Here is a 5,158-nt window from a genome sequence, read left to right on the forward strand (position 1 = left end):
GAAGGACTGGTGTTCTGTAGATAGAACCTTAGAAGCAATTACAGGAATATTATAGGATATCTACATGTTTGAACTTTACCATCCATTCTTCTGCTGTGGCATGAGGGAATGAAATGTGTCTGAAGCTGTTAATGTCACAACTGGTCATCATCAATTGTTTGTTTACTTCTCTGGCACGGTGTATGATGATTTAAATACAACCTAAAAGTTATTATTGGGCATTTGTTTTAATTAACCAGAATACTAGAGGTGCAATCTGCAACCAGGTGATCGAACCATTGAGAACTGCAGTGTTCAAAAACTAGAAGAAAAAAGACACGCATGTCTTCTAAACTTGTTTTCCAGACATCACGAGAATGCCTTATGAAAGGTGGCCACTTTGAAACGCTCACCCATCTGAAGTGATGGCTTGTGAGTAACCTGTGCTGTTTTACAACTGAAACCTGATGTCATTGAAATGCTTTTAGTCACAGGGGTCAGTTTGGTTAGTCATCAACGACAAGAGTGCCTGGCTTGCTACAAAAAAAAAAAAATTAAAAATCCCTCACTTTTCCTCAGAAGAGTCTTCAAAGCACATTCCCCCGGCTTACCCAAACATGTTTTTGTTTAAGTCTGTCAGGGTTTGCATTTACATAAAATGTCCTTTGATGGATTTGGCCGTTGGTAGCATAGTGGCTGGAAGTAATCACAAGTTTCAGTCATTTTTCAAATTGGGTAATAAGCAGTTGGGATTTAGAGTACTGATTTGATCATATCCCTGAACAAGGTTCCCTGAAATCCATTTCCAAGCCCTTCCTACTGTCCCGAGAAGAACAACATGGCACTGTTTGGCCGTTGGGGGTAAGCATAGTGGGCTGGAAGTAATGCAAAAGTTTCAGTCATTTTTGTTTTCAAATTGGGTAATAAGCCAGATTGGGATATAGAGTACTACAACTGATTGCAAGATATCCGTCCAAAGGTGCATCTTTGAAAAATTTTATCCATTTCCATTCTCCTTTCCCCCAATCCAAGCTTGGCTACTGCCCAAGGCACTGAACTGTCTTGAAAAAAAAAAAAAAAAAAAACTGCCCCGCACTTTTAGTAGCTTCAAATTTATTTGATTTTTTTTTTACAGTCCCCTTAACCTTTTTTTTATCATGTTTGTAATCATGTGGAGTGGTTCTTATGCAAATGTTTTCTTTGTTTTCCGAGAAGACTGGGAGATGCTCTTCATGTTTAGTTGTCTGCCAAAGATACATGTAATCTAGGCTAGATCAGCTGTTTTTCTTTATAGAGGTAAGTGCCATGTAGTGATCTGTCACAAGTTTTGTTGACAGGACACTGCTATGCACTGGTGCATTCCAATGGAAAGACACTTGCTGGTCCAACCTGCCTTACACATATTTTTTTTTTTTTTTTTTCCTGTCGGTATCACTCGGGGGTGAGGGGGGGAGAGGGGGGGGGGGGGGGGGGGGGGGGGGGGGGGGGGGAGGGGGGGTTGGGCGGGGAGTGGGGTGGGGAGGGGAGGGGGGGAGGGTGGGGAGAGGGAAGGCGAGGGGGGGGGGGGGAATGGTGGAGATGTGGGGGGGGATGAGGGAAGGGTGTGCGGATTAAGGTGGTGATGGGTAGCGAATGGTAACGCGTTGTGGGTGAGGGAAGTGTCGTCGTGTTATGATTGTGCATTAATTTGTAGTTGTGGGGGTGTGTTGTTCTGTGGGGGTGTGTTGTGCTTTCAGTCGCTGCGGTTTGTGGGTTGTTTTTTCTGTGGGTCCATGCCTGGTTTACTTGCTGACAGACTCCCCATGTAACGTCGTGTTTGATGCTCCCTGTCCGACATAGGACGGGCAGCAAAGGGTTAAAGATAACACCAACATTTTATGCAGTGGTACGAATGCAAAACAAGAGGCTGTTTCGTAAAACGACATGTTTTTACATCACCTTTCAGCAGCAGTGATACATTTGTGATGATACTTTAGGCTATTTTGGGTTGTTTTTTTTGTCCATGTGTGGTCCTTGCTAAAATGGTACTGTGTTATGAACAATACTGGAGAAATGGATCATAATCTAACACAGATTTGAACTCAAAGCTCTCTGTTATTGATTGGTCTCTGCCTCCTTGTAGTAATAGAGTCAGTGGAATGGCTTGTCCTAATTCCATATTTGTTTACAGTCCTTATCTTTCATCTTTCAGCAGTAGATCAGAACCTCTTGATGTACTGTATTCCAAAAAAAACCTAATGAGTATAAATCATACAGTAAGATTAAAATGCCACTATGTTTATTTTAATCTTGCCCGATGAAGGCTTAATCACAGATAGCCACCGGGAGATGAATAGGTGGTGACAGATAGCGAGATGCAGAGATACGATAACAAGGATTTATCAGGGTGGACGAGAACAGGGGACTGATGGGACAGCTTGGAGAGGAGTCAGGTCTTTTGCCCAGCATTGGATAGAGAGAATACCTAATGACCTTGAGGAAGGCTGGAGGAATAAAGGAATAACATGGTGGTAAACTGTAACCTCAGGGATGTTAGATTCTGATTTAAATTCCTACATTTTAAACTTTAACATGTTGCGATTTTTTTGTTAACAAAGATGACATCATCAGAAGCACTCCATTAGATCGCTGTTAATTATTTATAATATACTATGATATTAACGTAGATGAGACTACATGTGTACAAAATGTATGCGCATATGGAAAAATAGCCTTACAATGTACACGCCCTGCTTTATAAACACTAAAGCTAACCTCTACTTTTGACATGCACATCTTTGAAAATGGTTAAACGTTGAAACTGTTAACATGTTTTTTTTCCCCCCTTTGGAGAAGCTCACTTTCTTATAAAACGTATATATCTTTGAACAAGAACCAATGGCAACACAATGGTAACACATATTGTACAATAGCACCCTTGTAATAAGACCCCATGGTACTCTGTGGTACCTTGGAATCCCGTTGCCCCTTAGTAATGAACCATTGCACTGTAGTGCCACTGTGTTGCCATTGAACATTCTTTGGTAAAGGCTCATTCCTTTGTGTAAGAATGGCTGCTAATTAGCTAGGGATTTGTATTTCTAATTCTAGTGTTTTATATAAAGTAGATTTAAAGTAGGTTAATTGCGAATACTGAAATGTTTAATACGCTGAGGTTGATAACTTGACTAAGCTATCAACACAGTTCATGACAACTTAATAGATTATTTTTTTTTAAAAAGTTGTGAAAGGCATTGAAATATTGTTGAGCTACATAAGGATTAATTCATCGAGTGCATATATTGTATGCAAAACAGTAACTTTGTGCTGTGTGACATAAAGGCAAGACAAAGTGATCTTAGCTGATTAGTTTTTTTATATAAAGATTTGAGAGCAATCGAATATCTCCTTTTTTCATTTAAGACTGTCAAATAAGAAAAGGACTTGGAGGCAGTTTTAGAATTTAAAACAAAACTCTGATCAGTACTTCTCAGCATATACAGAGATCAAATATAGACCATTTTATTGTACCTGTGATCTCAATTTAGTGCAAGAGGCTGGCTGGAGGAGTGGGAGAAAGAGGTTCAGTTAGATCCACAGCTATAGAGCAGGCAGTGGCAGTGGGAGCCTCTATTAATGTTATTCAAGGGTGTAGAGCAGAGCTGGTCAGTCTGCTTGGGTAGAGAGCTGTGCTGATGAGCAGAAAATCACAAACACAAACTTTTTACTAAAACTAAAAAGCAAAACAGTAGCAAAGAAACTGCTATCGGAGACAGCCACGTGTCCTTAGAGTCTTTTGAAACTCATTAACATTCATCTTCCATCCTCATCCAGTTCTTGAGTAAGAGAGGGTGTCTTGACCACTGGACAATGGTTGATCCTTTCAAGCTCCCAGGTCGTTACTTCGTAACGAACCAGCTACCTAGAGGTGATATGCTTCATATCCCATTGCCAAAGCCCAAAGCCGCTCAGGACTTATGGGTGTTATTGGAGCCGAAGCCAAGGTCTCAGATGCACTGAGCTGCTGAACCTTGACACTGTGTGGCAAGAGGATTACTTGTCTTGGTGGTGATCTGATTTGTTTCTTTGTAAAGAAGGGCACGGGTGAGATGTGATTTACTACTGATACTTTGGCTCTGAACACATAGCCTTATAGTGATGGGCAGAAGCGTGGATCTTTTTCTGGGGGACTTGTGGCTACTAAAGCTGCACCCCTTTTGACAAATCTCTTGAGATGTAAAACATGTTTGAGATAGACAAACATATATTTGGCTGCAAACGTTATAGCGATGGTGTCATTCTGCACCAGCCCCCTTTTTTCTGATTTTGTGGCGCTACCACATTTGACGCAATTCCATAATTCCTCTTTTGTTCTGTGCCCTGGTGCAATGGTGCGATGGTGCCAAGTGGGTGGAAGATTATTTAAAGCAAGCCGTTAAAAAAATCAGATGTGAGTTTAAAAAGACTTTTCAAGTGCAGTCTTGAAAGAACCTGCATTAAAATGTTTCTTGTTGTCAAACTCAGTGTGTATTTTGACACACTAATGCCACCAAGGTTGTAGTACCATTATATTGCCTTGACTGAACTGCTTCAAGATGCACAGCAAAGCTCTTTATAAAAGTGATATTGTATTCCTAAGTTCTATTTATGTTTAAATTTGAAGGTGGTGGTGTTTTAACTTGCATGGGTCAATGTTACCATCTGTCAAGAAGACGATCTCTGAACTTTACCAGCCTGTACTCTGTCAATACAAGCAAATCACAACTGCGAAACAGTGTCTTTAATTGTGAGGTAGCCTTAAAAAGAGGTATCAAAGTCCTTTCTCAACATTCAGCCATTTGTTCATAAACTATCCTGATTAACAGTTAACTGGGCACATCAAGTAGAATTTTATTTTTGTTATTGTAAGAAATAGCAAGTAACAAAAAAAAACCATCAATAAACAGGATCGCGGTGGATCAGCTTTATTAAGAAGTGCTTGCTGTTGATAATGGGTGTTTTGTTTTCTTTCCCTCATGGTAGCGAGCCGCACCGTACTGGGAAATTCATTAATGACTGACATCACTGTGCTCAGCTTTGAGTGAAAGAGTATCATTCTAGTCAGAGTCCCTCCCTCTCCCTCTCTCCCTCTCTCTCTCTCTCTCTCTCTCTCTCTCTCTCCCCTCTCCTCGCCTCCTCTCTCTCTCTTCTCTCTCTCTCT

This window comes from Polyodon spathula, unplaced genomic scaffold, assembly GCF_017654505.1.
Source record: "Polyodon spathula isolate WHYD16114869_AA unplaced genomic scaffold, ASM1765450v1 scaffolds_942, whole genome shotgun sequence".
In the NCBI taxonomy this organism is placed as follows: Eukaryota; Metazoa; Chordata; class Actinopteri; order Acipenseriformes; family Polyodontidae; genus Polyodon; species Polyodon spathula.